The following is a 24,770-nucleotide window of genomic DNA, read 5'->3' as shown; positions in this document are numbered from 1 at the left end:
TGACGGGAAAGGGCCCCGTCGTACCCTTAGACCATATAGGCATATAAATATATATCCGAAAAGGATTTGTACCAAAGTCTGGACTCCGGAACAATGGAGCTCTACAAAATAGCAGAAGGGAAAAATCCTAATCTGTCGGGATCATAATTGAAATATAGTAAACGGGATCATAATTGAAATAAGAAGTACAGAAAATGAGTACAACAACCAGAATACCAAATACCTGCTTTCGAAACATAAATCATGCATGTCAAAATCTTATATCATATCCGGCCCCATTATGGGACTCGGTGAACATGGTCGCCACCCCGTCTCTGGCGCCATAACACATCATAACTTCAGAATATAATATATATCTCCGTAACACAGCATATCTCCGTAACACAGCATAACTCCGTAACACAGCATAACTTCATATCACAGCATAGCTACATAACACAGCATAACTTCAGAATATACATATATATATATTGTACCCGACCCTTTAATGAGGGACTCGGCGAACTATACAGTGTGCACGTTAACATACCCGGCCCGGGACTCGGTGAAAGATATATTGAGATTTGCACGAGCAGAGTAGTGAGAAACTATATGCAATTCAAAAGATTTTTAAGGACTCAATGGAATAGTCAACACGAACCATCGTTCGCAATTTCAAATAATAATCATCTCATATACCTTTCGGATGTCCCTGTGGATTATATCAAATGGAACTTTGAAGTCATGTGTACACATTAATATATATGAATCAAAGCATAAGTTTATGGGAATCAAAAATCAATAGCCATCCTAGTGGCTCTAGGAATAGGAGTTTCCTTTGGATTCGTATATATATCGTATATTCATTTCACAACGATCATGCCAAAAAGAAAGAAGGGTTAGCTTCACATACCTTTAGCGTTTATTCGTCACACAATATGTATACGCTGCCCAATAATACTTCAACCTATATTAAGATGCCAACAACTACGTTTAAGTTACGGGGAGATTCAAAACGTATTCTAACGTTAGTAACTCCTTTCTAGATGTTTAGGCGACGTTTACTCTTGTATCCAAACAAAGTACATATAACCAGCCCAACATCAATAATTAGATGTTCAATATCAATCCGGACAGCCCACACAATATTCCAAACAGCCCACATTCACAACATGGAATAACGATTCACATACGGCTACTACATTCTCAAGTTACTTCTAATAGTTCGTAGCCTTAACGTTTGCATGTAACAACTTATAACAGCCCATCCAACATACAATACAAAGCATAATCTTAATTATCATTAATCTTCCAAGTTCAATAACAACAACGTGTCAAAACAGCCCGCACCATACAACGCTAGATAATAGTGTACATGCGATTATGACACATCCAATTTATTCTTGTTAATCTATAGTCATATTATTTCGTCGAAACGATTCTATAACAGCCCAACCACTATGAAAACATGATGTATACTCTTAACTATAATTATTTTTTCCATCTTGATGAAAACAACAAGTCCAAAACAGTCCATTACCACAACATATCCAAAACAATCCAACAACATGTCCAAAACAGTCCCTAAACAATGTTCGGAATTCTTGCAAACGTTTACGAACATACTAAGCAAACCACATATGATTCTTACACATTATTTCAAGTCTTATTTTCATATAATTTCAGTAGGTTATGACCAGATATCCACACGACAAGTACAACATCAATTCATACGCAACTAAGCTACATCGTCATTTCTACAATTCTTACAACAACTCACAAACGACTTTAGTTTCAACTACAACCATTAAACACCTTCATTCCGTCATAAAATTCATGATAATAACAATCAAAATATCATGTAAAAACATTTCACTAACTTCCTCACAAAACAGTCCACAAACGGTTTCAACATGCTTCAACATCACTTCACATAAAATCATAGATTCAATCATTTTCATACTAACATAACTTCACCTTTAACCTTCCAATTCTTTTCATTATTTTTACCATAAGATCTATGATATTAACAACCATATTTATTAAAGAAAATCAGTCCATTAATTCCACCAAAACAGTCCCTATGGCCAACTAACATTCCAACACCAACTTTCATGATTTTATGCATGCGATTCATGTTCATCAAGTTACAACCATACTTCAACATCAACACATATAACCCCCTAACTACTATCATGTTCCAACATCAACACACATCATTTCATGTATACAACTTATATTTACTGTTATATCCCGCATTTTTCGCATTCGGATAATTTAAGGTAATTGCGGGAGATTAAGAGCAAGATTATAATTTTGATTTTGTTTGGTGTACAAGTTGTTTATAAAAATTTAGAAGTGAAAATAATGAGAAAGGTCAAGGGCATAAAAGAAAATTCGCAATATGACTCGTGGAAATATGGAGGGAGACGAAGGGCAAATTTGGAAGTTGGAAAAATATTTCATGAATTACATAAACTAGCCAAAAATATAAGTGGGCTTGAAAGTCCTTTTTGGACAAAAATTAAGGGCCCAACCGGCCAAATAGGGTCCAAGCCCATAAGGGATTCAACTTGGTCAATAAATAAGATGACTTAGTCATCTTTATCTTATTAACTTCTAGAGAATTCAAGGAGAAGCAAGAACAAAAGAAAGAAGGGAAAAACCCCAAGGCCATTCGGCCATAGTAGAAATTCCAAGGAAACATTGATAAAAAATTTCCAAAAATCATTTCCTACCAAGCAAAGGGTGCTTATCAAGGTAGAGTTGTTGTTGGAGCAAGAAAGATTCAAAATCATATAAGTTTCCAAGAGATAAGCAAGTGAGAAGTTGAAGAATAAAGGTAAAATCCTAACCTTGTTTTATGTGTTATACATGGTTTATATGTGTTGTAGTATGCAAAAAATGGATGAAATTCATGAAAGAGAGAAATATGATATGTGGCCGTGTACCTATATGTATGTGTAGAAGCCATGCTTCAATTGTTTTAACTAGTATTTGGTTGTTATGTTTGTAAATGATATGTAGAAAATGAAAGTTGAATGAGTTGGAGAATATTGATGTTGTGTATGGCCGTGAGGTATATTAATTTTATTATGTGTACATGGCCGTGTATATTGTATGTATGGCAATGTATATGTGTTGAAGAATGAAGAATAATGAGCAAGTTATATTCGATGTTGTAGTTGTTGTGTCGTAGATTTCATATCGCAAATAAAGGTTTGGTGACCTTGGTGAAGTATTGGTAAGTGGGAGATTATGTATATCGGAGGACAATGTTCTTGCATGGATAGTAAGTAATGGTATTAGTATGATGTTGAGGAAATATATATTACAAGGTTGCTATCGTGTTTATTGAAGTTGGAAAGTTTTGAAGAAAGTAGCAAATTGATATCACGTGTCTTGAATTAAATGTGTGAATCACTAGTGTGATTATTGAGCTATGATAATAGTTTGGCCGGGTTTGAATTCCCGGATTGTGTTTGTCAAGAATTTGGTTATATTGAATGTCGAGGATGGTGTATTTACAGAGGAAATGCTGCCGAAATTTCGGTAGCCAATTGTTTCCTTAAGGTGTTAACTCTAAGTATGCTAATGGGAGTTTTGGTAAAAATGACCAAATCGCAGATTTTGACGAGATTGTGACTCGAATTTGGAGTAGCTAAAGGAGCGGAAAGAGGTATGTAAGGCTTCACCTTTCTTTCTATGGCATGTCTTAACTAAACGAAGTCGGGTACGAGTCTCGGGGACAACCCTAATCCCCGGAATCCGCACCTAAAGTTTTCAACTTTTCGTTCAATTGAATTGAAGTAAAAAGTGTGCAAAATGATGAAAAGACCTTCTAGACCCCTATAACTTGCCTAAGTGGGACCCGATTACCCTAAGACTCATACAAGTAACGCTATGACACGTAAGATGGGTAAATTGTATACGCTACCTCATCCGGCCCGAGGTGGGCCCGTTACTCTCGGATCTTCCTATAATCTTGGTTAACGTACTTGAAGTGAATCCAAAGGGGGCCTTTGATCCCGATTTCGTCACCAAGTGATAAGTACGACCGGAACGACTCTACGACTAAGCCAAGTACTTCATATAAACATGAAAGCGATAAACTAATTGTTGAATCATATTTATATTTTCTAGTTATAACTTTATTTTCTAAAATACCTAATATTTCATTTTCGGTTACTGTAACACTATTTTCCGTTGATAGTTTCGCCTTAAAATACTTGTTCCTTCAAGGTGAGACAAAGCTATCACTAGCATTCCGTAATGTAATCGGAGGTCACCGACCTTATGTAACTCCGATGGATACATGATTTTCCTTGGCTCTCTTGTGTGCTCATATGATATAGGTACATAAAACGGGTATACGTGTATGGGTATGTATATATATATGGTAAAGTAAATGTATATAAGACATGTATATGCATAAAAGATGAGTAAATGTATATGTATGTGTATGTGGGGAAAAAGGAAAGGGCCACTGTTATATCACCACCTGATTCAGCGGGATTCCATCCTGGACGCGGGATGCCCGGACGCGGGATATGGGATGAGCCGTAAGCGGCGTCTGTATATATATATATATATATATATATAATGTGTGATGCATATGTGATGTAATATGTTGGGTCATCGTTGGGGAGGGGGTTGGGAGAGCCGATTGTATTCGGCGTCTGTAAGTGTAAAGAAAGATACTGTCTACTGAATTGTACTGTTTTCTGTATACATGAATAAGGGACACCGAGGGGGGTTGGGAGAGCCGATTGTATTCGGCGTCTGTAAATGTGAGCAAAAGATACCGTTACTGAAATGTACTGTTTTCTGTACACGAGAATAAGTAATATAAAAATGTTGATTCCTATGCCTATGAAAAGAAACGTTTCAAAGATGAAAAGACAAGCCTACATGACAGCCGGCCTAAAGAGGGGCCTTCCTATGTACAGGTTACGTTCTTGCCTCGTTATACGCCCTATGGCTCCGTGATATTATTATTGATCGTACTTTATGTTACTGCTTGCATTGTTTTCCATGCCTTACATACTCGGTACATTATTCGTACTGACGTCCCTTCTTGTGGACGCTGCGTTTCATGCTGCGCAGGTCAACAGGTATACGGACCAGATTCGTAGCGCCCTATCAGCAGCATTCGACAACGCTCCAGTTGTTCCGGAGCCTTATATCATCGGTACTATTTTGTGTACGTATTTTCGGGCGCGACAGCACTCGGCCCTTTCTCTGTATAAATGTACTATGTCTAGAGGCTCGTGGACAGATATACACAGTCAGCTATGTACAGTTTAATGTATTTTATTCCGAATGGTTCGCGTTCTGGTGTAACGCGATATTAGAAAGTTTACTGCAAATGTTAATGTTTAGAAAAAAAAAATGGCACTGTTTATACAGGATAGCTAAGGGGTGCTCGGTACAAGTATCGGGTACTCGTCACGGCCCCTAGTCGGGTCGTGACATTTACTCATCTACATCACCCTTAATACAAGCAAAAGAAGTTAGATCTTACCTTGACAACTTGACTTCTCTACTTGGCTAGAGTTTGTGATTTGAGATGAAAATGGTTCTTGTTTCTCCAAAGACTATCTTCACGTTCTAGGGACCTTCTAAAGGGTTGAAACACCATGGAAAATAATTTAGGGATCAAGACTCAAAGGGCTCAAAAATCAGTCCCTTGGCCGAGACTTTCTCTCTCTAGAATTATGTTTTTCTTTCTTTGTGTTGTGTAGTAGAAATGAATTGTGATGGCTGATATCTTGGTCATTATTTGGTTCAAATTTAATGCTTAAAAGTTGGTCCCATGCTCCAATTATGGAATGAGTCATTCCATTAACTTTACACTTAAATTTTTTCTAATTCTTTCCCTTCACTTTCGGCTAGCCTACTTCCCTTGTCTCTCCTTTCTTCATTCTTTTCAATTGTTTACAAGACAATTGTAAGTGTGGTGAATGATTCATACATCACCCTTTGTCTATTGTAATCATGCCAAGATGGATGAGCAATATTTAATGTAAAGTGATCCCTCCACCATGTGATGTCTTCCTAAAATAATGTATACTTTCATAAAGTAGTAGATGCTCAAATATTCAATTGTATGCTCCAACATTTCTCCTCCAAATTTCAGTTTTATGGCCGAATATAACTTGTATTTTCCTTCCAATTTAATTTTCCACAATATATTGAAAATGTAGTGGATGAATCAACATTTAATTTCACATTTGTATGTCTTCCATTAGCCTTATTTTAGACGACTTTGAGTCATCCTTTTTACCTTGGACGTTTGATACTCTTGTTGGCTCATTATTGTCACAAATTTTTACTTAACACCACAATTAATTAGTTCCTAATCTCCAATAACATTTTTACACTAAGTAAAATTTATAACCGATTAGGTCTAGTTTAGAAATTAAAAATCTGAGGTTTCTACCTCACGTCGATTCCTTCGCGAATAACTCGACGTATAAAATACGGGGTCTAACAGGCTGGGTCCGATATATATTTACATTTCACAGAGTCCCTTACTAAAGGGCCGGGTATGGTATATATTTACATTTCACCGAGTCCCTTACTAAAGGGTCAGGTACCACATATATTTACATTTCACCGAGTCCCTTACTAAAAGGCCGGGTACGGTATATATTTATATTTCATCGAGTCCTTTATAAAGTGCCGGGTACGGTATATATTTACATTTCACCGAGTCCCTTACTAAATGGCCGGGTACGGTATATATGTATGTATATGAATTGATTCACCGAGTCCCATAATGGGCCAGTTACGGTATACAGAATATATATATGCATGGCTCACAACATAAGACACAAATGCATTGGTATCCCTTGATTATCATACTTATCTCCTGTCATCTTTTCACTCAATCATGATCTTCATTATTGTACTTCATGCTTTACATATTCAATATATCTTCCGTACTAACCCCCTTTCTTTGGGGGCTGCGTTTCATGCCTGCAGGTACAGACCATCAGTTTGGTGATCCTCCAGCCTAGGACTTCTGCTCAGCTACTTGGGGAGCTCCATTGTTCCGGGGCTTGAGTCATTTTGGTGCAAATCCTTTCGATATAGACTTATGCATATTTGGGGGTACGGCGGGGCCCTGTCCCATCATACTTCAGTATTATACTCTTAGAGGTCTATCGATATGTATGGGTTGTATATATGTTTTGGTCAGCTATTTGGTTAGCTATATCGACGTAGTTCGTTTTGGATATTCCCGTATATAGTGACAGCCTTGTCGGCTTGCAGATTTTGTTATGTTTGTGTTAGTTGTGACTCCTCATGAGACAGGTTCATTCTGATATATGACATTATGAGTCTACAGCATGCTTTTACAAATTACCATATTGTTCTTAGTCTCAGTCCGATTATATCTAGCAGGTTCGTATACGAGTGTCCAGCTCGGGCACTAGTCATGGCCCATCGGTTTGGATCGTGACAACAGTGGTATCAGAGCAGTTCATCCTCAAATTGTCTACAGACCGTTTCTAGTAGAGTCTTGTTTATCGATGTGTTGTGCACCACATCTATACACAGGAAGCTACAGGACTGTCACGACCCAAACCGATGGGCAATGGCTAGTGCCCGAGCTAGACACTTGTATACGAACCTGCTAGATATAATCAAACTTAACTAAGGACAATATGTAAATTGTAAAAGCATGTTGTAGGCTAATAATGTCATATATCAGAGTGAACCTGTCTCCTGGGGAGTCACAGTTAACCAAAACATAACAAAATGTGCAAGCTGGCAAGGCTGCCACTATATACCGGAATATCCAAAGCTAACTGCGTCGATATAGCTGTCCAAACATATACATAACCCACACATGTCTACAGACCTCCAAGAGTATAACAGTGACATATGAAGGGTCAGGGCCCCGCCGTACCCCTGAATATGCATAAGTCTATGTCAAAAGGATTTGTACCAAAATGACTCAAGCTCTGTAACAATAGAGCTCTCCAAGCAGCTGAAGAGAAGTCCTAGGCTGGAGGACCACCAAACTGAGTGTCTGTACCAGCGGGCATGAAACGCAGCCCTCGAAGAAAGGGGGTCAGTACGAAAAATGTACTGAATATGTAAAGCATGAAACACAGTAGTGAAGGTCATGACTGAATGAAAAGATGACATGAGGTAAGTATGATAATCAAGGGATACCAATGCATTTGTACCTTATGTGGTGAGTCACGCATATATATACTCTGTATACCGTAACCGGCCCATTAAGGGACTCAGTTATATAAATATATACCGTACCTGGCCCTTTAGTAAGGGACTCGATTACGTAAATATATACCGTACCCGGCCATTTAGTAAGAGACTCAGTTATGTAAATATATACCGTACCCGACCCTTTAGTAAGGAACTCGATTATATAAATATATACCGTACCTAGCCCTGTAGTAAGGACTCGGTTATATAAATATATACCATACCCGTCCCTTTAGTAAGGGACTCGGTTATGTAAATATATACCAATATGTACCATAAAATATCACTCACGACGTTTTTCCAATTTCCACAACCAACATCTTTATTATACGACCATTTAATCACTCTATCTTCGTGAATAAACCAAAAGTAATATTAATAAAGATAAATTCATACCTTGTTCTTGCTGAAATAGCAATATCTTGAATATTCACTTGGAATCCACGTCAAAATCCACCGCATAACAATACTAGAATTACGATTATGCACCACCCGAGCCTAGACTAATCAAAATCACTCCAATTCCTCACTTTCTTTATGTCATAAATAGCCCTATATGTTGTTGAGTTCCCAATCTGATTTTTGGTGGAAAAAATGGGGTTTTTCCCCTTTTATAAGGTTCAAATTCGGGTCAGGCCACTGTTACACCCCATATCTTCAAAGAAGCACTTATAAAATTTGAAACATAAGTACGTTGAATTATGGTTACGAAAAACTACTTTGGAATATAAGGAGCAAGCATTATTAAGTACATTTAATGAGTGAAGGATGTATATAAGGTATACCGGAAGGTTTCATAAGGAAATGAGTGGAAGAAGTGGAATAGTACGACATTGGAGAAAGGATGGGTAATGTTTTGTGTGAAAAGTTTGGTCCAACTTGAGGGACGAATATCTATTAACATATGAAGTGTTTTGAAGTGAAACAAAAGCCTAAAATAAAGTTCGTCGAGTCTAATTTCCAACGCAACAAACCGCTCGTTGATAGGACTTCAGAATAGAGAATCGTGGGACGGCGAGTAGTCGTGGTGTGGCCAGTTAAACCACAAGAATGGAGGCAGAATGAGAACAGAATACTAGTTGACTTGTTATTATATATATGAGGTTTGAGGACTGTACAACTCAAACATGAATTAGATAAAGAGCTAAGAAAGAACAGGACGAAACTGACCAAATCATAGTATAATTATACGATAGTCGAACAAAACATTCAATGAGGCTATTGAGGATCGGCGCACTGCAACATTCGAGGACGAATTTTTTTAAGGGGGGAAGAAATGTTACGCCCCGTATCTTCGAAGAAGCACGTATCAAATTTGAAACACAAGCACGTTGATTTACGGTTAAGGTAAGCCTCTTTGGAATATAAGGAGCAAGCATTATTAAGTATATTTAATGAGTAAAGGATGTATATAAGATATACTGGAAGGTTTCATAAGGAAATGAGTGGAAGAAGTGGAGTAGTACGACTTTGGAGAAAAGATGGGTAATGTTTTGTGTGAAAATTTTGGTCCAACTTGAGGGAAAAATATCTCTTAGCATATGAAGTGTTTGGAAGTGAAACAAAAGCCTAAAATGATGTTTGTCGACTCTAGTTTCCAACGCAACAAACCGCTCGTCAATAGGATATCGGAGTAGAGAATTATGGACGTTACAAGTTCAGCTGACAGAGAAGAAACGCGTGCTACAGTACTTCTACAGTAACCGACCTGCTACAGTCAAATGCTACAGTGGACCCGACCCGAATTTGACCCCTATATAAAGGGTAATAACCCCCTTTTTTCATCAGATTTTCCTAGAAAACTCCAGAAATTGAAGAGAGAGGGAAACAAAAATTGAGCAATTTTTAAGTCGCGGAGTAGTGGTTTATGTCCGGGTAACGCATGGTTGTGATTCTAGTATTGTTTTGCGGTGGATTTTAGCGTGGATATTGAGGATATTGCTGTCTTAACAAGAAAGAAGGTACTAATCTTTCTCTTTTGGTATTATTTAAGGCTTATTTATAGAGATAAAGTCGTTAAATAATTGTATAGTAAGTTGGTTAGTTCTAGAAGTTGGAAAATAGCGTGTGGGCTGTTTTATGGTACATATTGGTGTTGGAAATGATGTTATTGACGTTGGTATTGTTGTTGTTGTGTTGGTTTCTGAATTTAGATTCCGGGCTAGGCATATAAACAGGGGAGATACCACCCGATTTTCAGCAGGATATAAAATAGTTTGACTTGAGAGCTTAGCACAAATATACTACGATGAGTCTAACGATTGTGTGAATCCTCTTAAATGTAGACTTGAGAGCTCGGACGAATAAGTGTAGATAATTAGAGGTTGAACAGGTATGTTAAGGCTCGTCCCTTTCTTTCAAAGGCATGATTCCTATGTTATGATTCCATACATATTTTTCATAACCTTCTTACTTCTAAAAGTTAGAAGCTCATGATTCTTAGAAGCTTTTTATGATGCTAAGGATGATATATTTTCTATGATGAACATGATGATGATGATTTTAATTCTAGAAATTCCGAAGTTATGATTTGAGGGCATTATGAGATTATTGAATCATTTCATGAAGCTCTTGATCTTACTTATTGTTGATTGTCTCACCTCATGTTACTCGTTCCTTCAAGGTGCGATATAGCGAAGACAATGATTCTATTTTCAACTCTATCTAGGTTCATAATTCTCGAGACTTCCATGACACTATCGGTTTCATCTTACGATGGTTGACTCTTCTAGAAATGATATAGTGATAATGGTAATGCTAATGAAGATGTTGATTCTACTTATGTATTTTTATGTGTGTGTATGTATGTATGTATGTATGCATTGCATCCCACTGATCAGTTGGATAAGATAATACCGCGCCTACATGGCCGGGTAAGATAATACCGAGCCTACAAGGACGGGTAAGATAACACCGAGCCTACATAGCCGGGCAAGATAATACCGCGCCTACATGGCCGGGCAAGATAATACCGCGCCTACATGGCCGGGCAAGTTAACACCGTGCCGATATGGCCGGGCAAGATAATACCGTGCCTTAATGGCCGGACAAGATGCTATATCTATTACCGTGCCTTAATGGCCGGGCAAGATGCTATATCTATTACCGTGCCTTAATGGTCGGGCAAGATGCTATATATATATATTATCGTGCCTTAATGGCCGGGTAAGATGCTATATATATGTATATATATTGCCGCACCTTAACGGCTGGACAAGATATTATATATGGCTATATACGGAAACGTTCTTTTTTTAAAAGCTAAGCATGCACGACATTCGCCTTAAAAAGGCATCCAGAGACACAGGCTGATCTCTTTTATATTACGTTATCTTCATAATTTCATTATGTTGTTATTTATGCCTTACATGCTCAGTACATTGCTCGTATTGACGTCCCTTCTTGTGGACGGTGAGTTCATGCCCGCAGGTGTAGATAGACGAGACGAAGATCTTTCATCATAGGCCGTCTTCAGGTGTTGGTCTGGAGAGGTGGCTCCACTTTTTCCTGGAGTAATTCCGAGTCTGAGTCTATACATATATATATGAATTGTGTTAAGGGTACGTCGTGTTATATCCCGTATTTTTGTTCATTCGGACATTTCAAGGTAATCGCGATAAGTTAAGGGCAAGGCTATATTTTGATCTTGTTTAATACACAAGTTGTTTATGAATATTATTGATGTCGAAATATTAAGAAAGGCTAGGGGTAAAAAGGAAAATTCACAAGAAGGTTCATGGTAATATTGTGGAAGACTAGGGGCAAAATGGGAATTTCACAAGAAACTCAAGAAAGTTCTTGAAGGGACCATTGTGGCCGTCCAAGTGGGGTGGGCTTTGGCCCACATGGATGAATTATGTATATATATATATGACTTATTAGTCATCCTTTCTAACTCTAGAACCTTGGAGAAAAGAAAAAGTAAGATAACACCGAGCCTACATGGGCAGGTAAGATAACACGGAGCCTACATGGCCGGGCAAGATAATACCGCGCCTACATGGCCGGGCAAGATAATACCGCGCCTACATGGCCGGACAAGATAACACCGTGCCGATATGGCCGGGCAAGATAATACCGTGCCTTAATGGCCGGGAAAGATGTTATATCTATTACCGTGCCTTAATGGCCAGGCAAGATGCTATATATATATTACCGTGCCTTAATGGCCGGGTAACATGCTATATATATGTATATATATTACCGCGCCTTAACGGTCGGACAAGATATTATATATGGCTATATACGGAAACTTCTTTTTTTAAAAGCAAAGCATGCATGACATTCGCCTTAAAAAGGCATCCAGAGACACAAGCTGATCTCTTTTATTTTACGTTATCTTCATACTTTCATTGTGTTGTTATTTATGCCTTACATACTCAGTACATTGCTCATACTGACGTCCCTTCTTGTGGACGCTGCGTTTATGCCCGCAGGTGTAGGTAGACGAGACGAGGATCTTTCATCGGAGGCTGCCTTCAGGTGTTGGTCTTGAGAGGTGGCTCCACTTCTTCCTGGAGCATTTTCGAGTCTGAGTCTATACATATATATATATGAATTGTGTTAAGGGTACGTCGGGGGCCCTGTCCCCACTTGTATACCTAGGTCACGTTCATAGAGGCTTTGTAGACAGTTCCTGTGTACAGCTTAGTCATAGTGTGATAGTAGTAATGTCAGCATCATAGGTCTATTGTACATATACCTATGAATGATATTATGTTCATATTTAGCCTCTTGATCTTATTGTTGCAATTCGAGACATAGAGGTTATGAGTTGTAAGTTGGTTCGCTCGGTTTCCGCAAAGTGTCGGGTGCCAATCACGCCTTACCTAGGGTGGGGTGTGACAAATTGGTATCAGAGCAGTTATGTCCTAGGGTTGTCTGCAAGCCGTGTCTAGCAGAGTCTTGTTTATGGTGTGTTGTGCACCACACTTATAAACAGGAGGCTATGGGACATTTAGGAATGATTGACCTTATTTCCTTATCTTAGATCGTGCGATTAGAGCCAAGTCATAGGAAATGAAAATCCTTGTACTAATCCTTGGTTTCAGTGGAAGAATGGTGTTGATAAAGAAGTGGATGATGATATTGGGATTATAGAGGTAAGTCACTTTGCCGAAACTATGTCATCAGAATGTGCCTCTTCTATGAGAATAAATTGGTCATAGTCAAGATAAGCTGATTCTATAGTAAAGCAGGGGGAATTAGTTACGTGTACAATTTAATGATAAGTTCAGTTGTAAGATTGCAGACGACAGAAGTTGAAGGAAACAGTACAGAGGTAAGTAATGGTAAAAAGGATTATAAGTCACATATGATAAGAATGTTGCAAGTATTATTGAAATGTATAGCCAATGAATGGAAGGGAAAGTGACTAGGGAAATATACAAGGACGATTGATAAAAGTTCAAGTATATTCCGAGTTGTGACACATGAGGTAAGTTTTGTCATCTTTGCATTTCTGTTCGATATTGAGAGCATTGTGAGGCTAAGGTGTGTTACGCATGTATATATTTGACCCTTTGAGGCATTGCATGTATTTTCTAGGCTGCGTTCAGGGTTTGGATGGTAAGAAGTATAGGGGAAACTCTGTCAAAATTTTCCTAAAATTTAAGGACGATGACCAAGGATTTAAGAGATAACAGAGATTATACGTCTATGATTGCTATAGGTTGATTAAAGGGAAAGTATAGGACACGTTGATATGGGATGACTGACTAAGGTATTAGAGGAATTATGATACCCGACAATGGGGCAATTGAAAAGTAATAGGGAGTTATGAATCAAGATGAGCTAAAGAAATGCAAGGAGAAGCCATGAAAGTAGACGAAGATAAGATCGCAAGAAAAGGATTCAAGGATATTTCGTTGGTCGAAATGAGCTGGTGACAATGAACCCTCGTGAAATTTCAAGCCGCTAGTTATATCAATAACAATCGCCATGATGAGATGGCTAACAGAATGGTACAAGCACGATGAGGAGGATACTTCACTCTACAGCCCTCCAGACCGAGAGGAGGACAGGCCGGCTACAGGTATATGAGTCCTTCATTGGAACTTTCTATGTGCGTACAACTATTGAAGGATACCATTGATAGTTGACAAATGGAAGTTTTGAAGGGGCCGATAACTAAAGTACTTATAGATAACTGCGGCTAAGAAGTTTTACCACTACAAGGAATCTTAAAATTTAGGAATGGAAAGCAGTTGTATGTGTTGACTGATGGCTTGTCATCGGGAGTTTCAAAGGTTAAAATAGCATTTTCTTTGTCGAAAGAGTAAGGAATCCTTTTAATCTGGAGGGAGATGCACTACGAGAATTTATCGGAAACCGTTAGAATTTTAGCTTGTTCTAGGTTATGTGATAAAGGTCATGCAGTAGGGTGGATGAGATCATACTAGCACTAATGCACCAGATCCCATTAGCACTCCAAGGTTAAGCGTGTTGGGGTGAGAGTAATACTAGGATGGGTGACCCCCTGGGAAGTGTACTAAAAGTCTTACAAATTTAGAGATAAGGTACGGATGAGAAGCTAGAGTAGCCTAAGGTAAATTGGAGTATGCGGAGTGGTTAGAAAGCTCAAGAGGTCGCGAAGGACAAGGCGGACTAGATCGGTGGCGAGAAAGAAGGTGCATCACAGCTCTAGAACTAGGATAAGTGTGAAAGGTATTCGAAAATACTTTGGAAGCAAGGCGTTAGTAAATATATGTATGTATGTGCATGACATCCTATACGTGGCCGCGTTAACTGATATGTGTACCGTAGCAACCGACGTTGCTATATATTAAAGGCATTAGTCGAACAAGGTAATGCAGTTCAAGTGACAAAAGTGGTACAAATGTTACAAGGTAAGTTGATGCTATTTTCACTACAGGTTAGAGTTGGAAAGTCCTAATGCAATAACATCAGAGAACGGAAGAAAGTGAGTATGCAGAAAGTAAGAAGATCAAAATGTCGTGAAAAAAAATGTAAGGAACAAGGGTGAGTGAAGCTTCTAAGAGAGACGACGGGCAAAGTGTTATATCCCGTGTTTTTTCATAATTGGAAATCGTGAAAATAATTAAGACTTGCATGTTATAAGGGAATAATTGATTTTAGTTAAAATGTCTATGTTGTTTATGAAAATATTGGTGTGGAAATGTTAAGGAAGTCCAAGGGCAAAAATTGGAATTTCGGAAATAGGTTTCGGGAATTTCAAAACGAGATTTTAACAAATTGGGCCAAGAAAAATTTGGAACAAAATTTGAAGCCCAAATGGAGGGGTGGCCGGCCAAAGGCTTGGCCCAAGCCCCATTTTAAGTGGTCATGTGATTATCACATGACCTTTAATCTAGTATATATCCATATCCCCTTTAGAATTTTCAAGAAAAGCCAATCAAAACAAAAAAAAACTGAAGAACACCTCAAGGGAGGCTCTCGGCCGAACCCTCTTCAAGCAAAATAAAAAATTCCCAAGCCTTTGTTTCTAATCTAAAAATCGTTCCCTTCTTGTAGTTGTAACAAGTACAAGACGCCCTCCGACGTGATACAATTAGTTTGGCGAAAGAGCGGCGTTTGCGGCAAGTCGGAATTTCAAGAAAAAAAGTAAGATTTCTATGTTTTTATGTTAGGGAATGGATATATATGTTATAGTAATTAAAGTGGCATGAAGATTATGGAATTTTGTGGTGTTTGTGAATGGCGTGTGTGTGTATAGAGGGTGTGTTTGGCCGTGAGCCATGATAGTGTGGAAGGGAGGTGAATTTGATTTTGTTTAGTTGTTAATTGCGTCGTTGTGGCATTTATGGCGTAAATGAATGTTTAACGAGTTGAATTGGCATTGGAAAATGGTTGCGGGTTCTTATGGGAATTTATATGATTTTTGTATATTCTTATATAATTGTGAAAGTAAGACTTTAAATGTGGATTATGGTTGTTGTTAATGAATTTGGAATGAAACAATGCGAGTTAGTATGTTCGTCGTAGTTGTTGACGTTTCGGATGGAATATGGAAAGTGACGAATCATTCGAACTTGTGTATATCGCTCGGAATATTATTGGGATGCGTTTGAATAACCTTGAATGAGTAAATGAATACAATAATGTGGACATTAGTTTGGTATTGTGAAGTTTGAATGAAAGTTGTCGATGTATGTAGGAAGAAAGAATATTGACGTTAGACTTATTTTGTTGCGACTTATGATGTTTGTGATATTGTGGGCTGTTGTGTTGTTGTATATGGAGTCGAGCTAAGTCTCGGGGTGTTATATATATAGGGGAAATGCTGCCGAAATTTCGGTAGGCAAATATGAGATTAAGTGCATTCTTAAGTATTGAAATTCCTAATTAGGTAACTCTGACCATTTGCAGATTCTGAGCGAAACGGGACTTGAGTTTTGGGCCAGCGTAAGACGTATATAAGGTATGTAAGGCTACCCACTCCTTCTTTTGGCATGTCTTAGGTATGCTAGGTTGATATCGGAACCCCGGGAGCAATCCTGCTCCCCGAAATCCGAATTATAAAATGTCTACTATTCATTCAATTGAATTGAAGCTTAAAGACCTTATTTTGGCTAGAAAGGAACCAAATGTCTGAAACTTATGCAAACGTCGTCGGATTACTTCGAAACCTTTATGTATGATCCCATAGATCCCAAATGTCCATGATTCTTGTCCGCCACCTCGATTTGACCTGAGGTGGGCCCGCTAACCCCGAGATGCCTTGTTTGTTCTATTAGGCTCTCTTTTTGTAAAAGTTTGACAAGGGACCTTTGACTGTGAAATCGTCTATTATAAAATAATGTTATGATTAACAAAATATGCTAAACTATGTTTTGGGTTATAAATACCATTTCGGGAGCACTTTTGTAAAATGAACTCCGTACTAACTAATTGTTCGACTATTTTTACTAAAGACTTGACTTATGATTTTATCAAGTTCTAAAGAATATTTTGACATACAAATTGCATTGTTTGCTCACGACTCCGCTCGTGCCCTTATTATGATTCGTTCACCAGTTCCTGGGCCGGTTATGATTCGTGCGCACTATGATAAATTCGGCCGTATGCTGTGTTACGGTTCCCGAGACCTCGCCATAGGGCCGGGTTCCGTTTGGTGGTATGCTGTGATATGGCTGGTGATATGATATGCTGATATGTGTGTGCTTGGGGATGTACGGAGATTTGAACCTTCTGGTGTTATGCTGTGTGTGGCACCAGCGTCAGAGTGGTGACCACGTTCCTGAGCTTTGCATGATTTCGTTTGCATTATGTATATATGATTTTGATACACATTTTGATATATTGTTCGGCATTTCTCTCTTTTGTATCCTGTTCGCTTTCAGTTGTGGCCTATATTTCTGTACTCCATGCTCTACATACTCAGTACGTCTTTCGTACTGACCCCCTTTCTTCGGGGGCTGTGTTTCATGCCCACAGGTACAGACGCCGGTGATCCACCACTGTAGGCTTCACTTTCTGCTATTGCGGAGTACTCCCTTTTGACCCGGAGTCCACTTTTGGTACATATATCTTTTTCTATGTATATATATTCCTGTATATTGACTATTTGGGTACGGCGGGGCCCTGTCCCGCCATAAGATTCTGTTGGTCTGTTTAGAGGTCTGTGGACATGTCTGTGGGTTATGGTCTTTCTGTATGGTTATGTGTATATGTTGTTTGGGCGATCCCATACGCTGAGGCGGCCGGTCCGCATATGTTTATACGTTGCTTTGTTAGTCCTGTGTGGCCTTTGTTGGTGTTTGCTGTGTACAGGGTTATTCTGGATAGTCCGAAAAACAAAGGAAACTCTGCCGAAATTTCTTTAGAAATTATCTAGATTTGGAATATAGCCTTGTCGGCTTCTGCTATATTTTTGAATGCATTTGATAGATGGGTTTGGGTGCCCAGATCGGGCACTAGTCACGGCCTACGGGGTTGGGTCGTGACAAAAGTGGTATCAGAGCGGTTTGTCCTCGGAATGTCCACAGGCCGTGTCTCGTAGAGTCTTGTTTATCGGTGTGTTGTGCACCACATCTATAAACAGGAGGCTACAGGGCATTTAGGGTGTCACTTTTCTTTGGAATCATAGATCGTGCGGTAGAGCTGTGCTATTAGGATGATTTTGATCTGATTCGTTATTGTGTTTGCAGTGAGGCCTCCGAAGAAGGCAACGGCGGCCCAGAAGGGCAAGGCAGGGATAACAGGGACTAGTCAGGCACAGCGAGTTACCCGGGCTCGTGTTTATGATTTGATCGAGGTTGTGCCCCATTCAGAGGGATCAGCTACACCACCGGCAGAGCCTGGAGCAGGTCCATCAGCAGCTCCAGGGGCCCGAGTACCCGCACTCGAGCCTCCAGCTCCTCAGCCAGGGGCAGAGGACAGGACACTGAGAGAGGCTGTGCAGTTATTGACCACTCTGGTAGCGGGACAGGCTCGCAGACGCGGGCGGAGAGATCATGATGATGACGATAGGCGTGACAGCCTGAGGGTTCGAGAGTTTCTATTATGTGGCCCTCCAGATTTTTACGGGTCTAAGCCCGACGAGGACCCCCATGACTTTATTCGGGGGATGCGGCGCTCACTAGACTTGGTCAGGGCTTCAGAGACTGAGTCTGTTGAGTTGGCTTCGCATAGACTATGGGATGTTGCTGCTTACTGGTATGAGTCCTGGGAGCTATCCAGGGGTGAGGGTGCTACCCCAGCTACTTGGGACGAGTTCGTGACTGCTTTCACTCACCACTTTTTGCCCCAAGAGTTACGGCGGGCGCGGGTTGACTGATTTTTGCATCTGCAGCAGAGGGGTCGGAGCGTCCGTGAGTATAATATGGAGTTTGATTCTTTGGCCCAGTATACACCTGCCATAGTAGCAGATATGGCCGATCGGATGCACAGATACGTGATGGGGTTAGACCGCTATTTGATTGATGGCTGTATGGCGGTGGCATTGCAGGCAGACATGGATATTGCCGGACTACAGGCTTATGCCCTGGGTATGGAGGACCGACATAGAGCTGATTATTCTAGCAGGGATCGGGACAGGAGGCCGCCCAAGAGGGCCAGATCCGCAGGTTATTCTGGAGATTCTCGAGGCGGACAGCCTCAGCAGCAGTAGTCAGGCAGACATCCTCCTCCGTCAGGCCGGGGTACACAGCCAGCCGGTAGGAGATTTGACAGTGCAGGACAGTCTGGGGCCGGTCAGAGCTCCAGAGCATCAGGGTCACAGACAACTAGAGGTCCCAGCCAGTCCAGACCACCTAGGCCCCGTTGTTCCCATTGCGGGAAATCGCACCCGGGAGAGTGTTATCGACTTACTGGAGCCTGTTTTTCATGCGGTGGTCAGGGCCATCTTATGCGATATTGTCCGTTAGCGAGCGGTTCTGGTAGTGTGGCTCAGCCGACGGGGTCAGCCGCTGGTTCATCATCTGCTCCATCAGTTGCACGCCCTGCGGGGCGAGGTATGCCGGCACCGGTGGGACGCGGTCGAGGCCGTGGCAGTGCTTCAGGTTCTAGCGGCCCCTCGAACCGCATATACGCATTAGCCAGCCGCCAGGATCAGGAGGCCTCGCCGAATGTCGTCACATGTACATTATTGGTTTTCTCCAGATCGATATATGCACTGATTGATCCTGGTTCTACTTTATCATATATTTCCCCGCTCGTTGCTAGTAAAATTGGGATAGTGTCTGAGCCTATAGAGCCATTTGAGGTCGCTACACCGGTTGGGGATTGTATTATAGCGAGGCAGGTATATAGGGATTGTTCTGTGACTATATGTGATCGCTGCACTAAAGCTGATTTGATAGAATTAGATATGCTGGAATTCGATGTCATTATGGGTATGGACTGGTTAGCTTCCTGTTATGCTAATGTTGACTGCCAAAAAAAGGTAGTCCGTTTTCAGTTTCCAGGGGAACCAGTTATAGAGTGGTTCGGGTCTACAGCATCGCAGAGGGGTAAGATAATTTCGTACCTCAAGGCTAAGAAGATGATTCAGAAAGGATATATCTATCACTTGGTTCGTGTGCACGACACTACAGCTGAGACACCTACCATTCAGTCTGTTCCGGTCGTTAATGAATTCCCAGACGTATTTCCTGATGAGCTTCCGGGTCTTCCGCCCGAGCGGGAGATAGATTTCACTATAGACTTGTTGCCGGATACGCAGCCTATATCTATTCCTCCGTACAGAATGGCACCGGCTGAATTGAAGGAATTGAAAGAGCAGCTGAAAGATTTGTTGGATAAGGGTTTTATCAGACCCAGCACATCACCCTGGGGAGCGCCGGTATTATTTGTAAGAAAGAAAGACGGGTCACTGCGCATGTGTATCGATTACCGGCAATTAAATAAGGTGACTATAAAGAATAAATATCCCCTCCCCCGGATTGATGATTTGTTTGATCAGTTGCAGGGTGCTAAATATTTTTCAAAGGTGGATCTGCGCTCAGGTTATCATCAGGTGCGAGTGCGAGAATCTGATATCCCAAAGACTGCTTTCAGGACCCGGTACGGGCATTATGAATTCAGAGTTATGTCTTTCGGGTTGACTAATGCTCCAGCAGTATTTATGGATTTGATGAATCGGGTATTTTGGCCTTTCCTGGACATGTTCGTGATTGTGTTTATCGATGATATTTTGATTTATTCACGATCAGCAGAGGAGCATTCGGATCATTTGAGGACGGTACTTGGCACTCTCTGTCAACAGAAATTGTATGCTAAATTTTCTAAATGTGAATTCTGGTTAACTTCTGTGGCTTTCTTGGGGCATATTGTCGGAGCAGACGGTATTCGGGTCGATACGCAGAAAATTGAAGTTGTACAGAATTGGCCCAAGCCTACTACACCGACACAGGTGCGCAGTTTTCTTGGGTTAGCCGGATATTATTGCAGGTTCGTGGAAATTTTTTCTTCTATTGTAGCACCACTGACGAAGCTTACTCAGAAAGCAGCGAAATTTCAGTGGACTGATGCCTGCGAGCGCAGTTTCCAGCTGTTGAAAGAAAAATTAATTATAGCACCAGTATTAGCTCTTCCAGAAGGATCAGACGGGTATGTTGTCTACTGTGATGCCTCTGGTATTGGGATAGGTTGCATGTTGATGCAGCACGGTCGAGTCATAGCCTATGCTTCCCGGCAGCTCAGACCGCACGAGAAAAATTATCCCACTCATGATCTTGAGTTAGCCACGGTGATTCATGCTTTGAAGATTTGGCGGCATTATTTATATGGGGTCCATGTTGATATTTATACGGACCATAAGAGTCTCCAGTATATTTTTAAACAGAAAGAGCTGAATTTGCGGCAGCGAAGATGGCTTGAATTATTCTGTACCATCCTGGGAAAGCCAATGTGGTAGCGGATGCACTTAGCCGCAAGTCCATGGGCATTTTAGCTGATGTACCATCTGGTAAGAAAGACTTGGTTCGTGAGATTCATCAGTTGGCCAGCCTTGGAGTTCATTTGGCAGATTCTAGAGATTCTAGGATTTCTGTTCGTGCAGTTGCTGAATCATCTATTATAGAAGAAGTAAAGCAGCGACAGTTCGAAGATCCTATTCTGGTTCAGTACAGGGATGTGGCTCTTAATAAAGAAAAGACTCTGTTTGAGATTTCTCCTGATGGGGTGTTATTATATGAAGGCAGATTCTGTGTACCGGATGTTGCAGGCTTACGGCGACAAATCATGAGTGAGGCGCATAATGCACGGTATTCTGTTCATCCTGGTTCCACTAAAATGTATCATGATCTTAGATGTTTGTATTGGTGGGACGGTATGAAGAAAGATATTGCCGAGTTCGTTAGTCAGTGCTCGAATTGTCAACAAGTGAAAATTGAACATCAGAAGCCCGGTGGATTATTACAGGAGATGGAAATCCCAGCCTGGAAATGGGAGATGATTAATATGGATTTCGTTGTTGGGTTACCGCGCAGTCCACGCAGGTATGATTCTATTTGGGTTATTGTTGACAGATTGACGAAATCAGCCCACTTTCTCCCAGTCCGGACTACTTATTCGGCCGAGGACTATGCTAGATTATACATCAGAGAGATAGTCAGACTTCACGGAGTCCTTGTATCTATTATTACTGACCGAGGTGCCCAGTTTACGGCAAATTTCTAGAGGTCATTTCAGGAGGGATTAGGGACTCAGGTGAGCCTCAGTACAGCTTTTCACCCTCAGTCCGACGGGCAGGCCGAGCACACTATTCAGACGCTGGAAGATATGTTGCGAGCCTGCGTTATTGATTTCAGGGGTAGCTGGGATGATCATTTGCCGCTTATTGAATTTGCTTATAATAACAGTTATCACTCCAGCATTCAGATGGCACCGTACAAAGCTCTTTATGGCAGAAAATGTAGATCTCCTATTGGTTGGTTCGATGTGGGCGAAACCAGATTAATTGGACCAGATGTGATCCAGAAAGCAGTGGATAAAGTAAAACTTATTCGGGAGCGATTATTGGCTGCTCAGAGTCGGCAGAAAGCATATGCAGACAGACGACGTCGACCGTTAGAGTTCCCGATTGGCGACTGGGTATTTCTGAAGGTGTCGCCTATGAAGGGTGTTATGAGATTCAGTAAAAAGGGTAAGTTAAGTCCGCGATACATTGGGCCATATCAGATCATTCGGAAGATAGGCGAGGTCGCCTATGAGCTAGACTTACCATCCGATTTGGAGGCAGTACACCCGGTATTTCATGTGTCCATGCTGCGAAAATGTATTGGTGATCCTTCTAGAATATTCCCAGTAGATGATATTCAAGTAACGGAGCAATTGTCTTATGAAGAGCAGCCTATAACTATTCTGGATCGACAGGTAAGGAGACTGCGCACTAAAGAAGTGCCTTCTGTTAAAGTCCTATGGCGCAACAACAACCGGGAAGAGATGACCTGAGAGTCGGAGGACGAGATGAAGAATAAATACCCTCATTTATTCCCTGCGGCCACAGGTAATTTAAACTTTCAAGTTTGTTGTATTGATTGACGAATGAATTATGTGTGCTAATTGTAAAGGGAGACTCCCCCGTCACATTATAAAATTAATTTAACATTCAGGGACGAATGTTCTTAAGGGGGGGAGAATGTTATATCCCGTGTTTTTGCATAATCGGAAATCGTGAAAATAATTAAGACTTGCATGTTATAAGGGAATAATTGATTTTAGTTAAAATGTCTATGTTGTTTATGAAAATATTGGTGTGGAAATGTGAAGGAAGTCCAAGGGCAAAAATTGGAATTTCGGAAATAGGTTTCGGGAATTTCAAAACGAGATTTTAACAAATTGGGCCAAGAAAAATTTGGAACAAAATTTGAAGCCCAAATGGAGGGGTGGCCGGCCAAAGGCTTGGCCCAAGCCCCATTTTAAGTGGTCATGTGATTATCACATGACCCTTAATCTAGTATATATCCATATCCCCTTTAGAATTTTCAAGAAAAGCCAATCAAAACAAAAAAAATTTGAAGAACACCTCAAGGGAGGCTCTCGGCCGAACCCTCTTCAAGCAAAAAAAAAAATTCCCAAGCCTTTGTTTCTAATCTAAAAATCGTTCCCTTCTTGTAGTTGTAACAAGTACAAGACGCTCTCCGACGTGATACAATTAGTTTGGCGAAAGAGCGGTGTTTGCGGCAAGTCAGAATTTCAAGAAAAAAAGTAAGATTTCTATGTTTTTATGTTAGGCAATGGATATATATGTTATAGTGATTAAAGTGGCATGAAGATTATGGAATTTTGTGGTGTTTGTGAATGGCGTGTGTGTGTATAGAGGGTGTGTTTGGCCGTGAGCCATGATAGTGTGGAAGGGAGGTGAATTTGATTTTGTTTAGTTGTTAATTGCGTCGTTGTGGCATTTATGGCATAAATGAATGTTTAACGAGTTGAATTGGCATTGGAAAATGGTTGCGGGTTCTTATGGGAATTTATATGATTTTTGTATATTCTTATATAATTGTGAAAGTAAGACTTTAAATGTGGATTATGGTTGTTGTTAACGAATTTGGAATGAAACAATGCGAGTTAGTATGTTCGTCGTAGTTGTTGACGTTTCAGATGGAATATGGAAAGTAACGAATCATTCGAACTTGTGTATATCGCTCGGAATATTATTGGGATGCATTTGAATAACCTTGAATGAGTAAATGAATACAATAATATGGACATTAGTTTGGTATTGTGAAGTTTGAATGAAAGTTGTCGATGTATGTAGGAAGAAAGAATATTGACGTTAGACTTATTTTGTTGCGACTTATGATGTTTGTGATATTGTGGGTTGTTGTGTTATTGTATATGGAGCCGAGCTAAGTCTCGGGGTGTTATATATATAGGGGAAATGCTGCAGAAATTTCGGTAGGCAAATATGAGATTAAGTGCATTCTTAAGTATTGAAATTCCTAATTAGGTAACTCTAACCATTTGCAGATTCTGAGCGAAACGGGACTTGAGTTTTGGGCGAGCGTAAGACGTATATAAGGTATGTAAGTCTACCCACTCCTTCTTTTGGCATGTCTTAGGTATGCTAGGTTGATATCGGAACCCCGGGAGCAATCCTGCTCCCCGAAATCCGAATTATA

Source organism: Lycium barbarum, chromosome 12 (genome assembly GCF_019175385.1).
Source record: "Lycium barbarum isolate Lr01 chromosome 12, ASM1917538v2, whole genome shotgun sequence".
In the NCBI taxonomy this organism is placed as follows: Eukaryota; Viridiplantae; Streptophyta; class Magnoliopsida; order Solanales; family Solanaceae; genus Lycium; species Lycium barbarum.
This window is presented reverse-complemented; position numbering follows the sequence as displayed.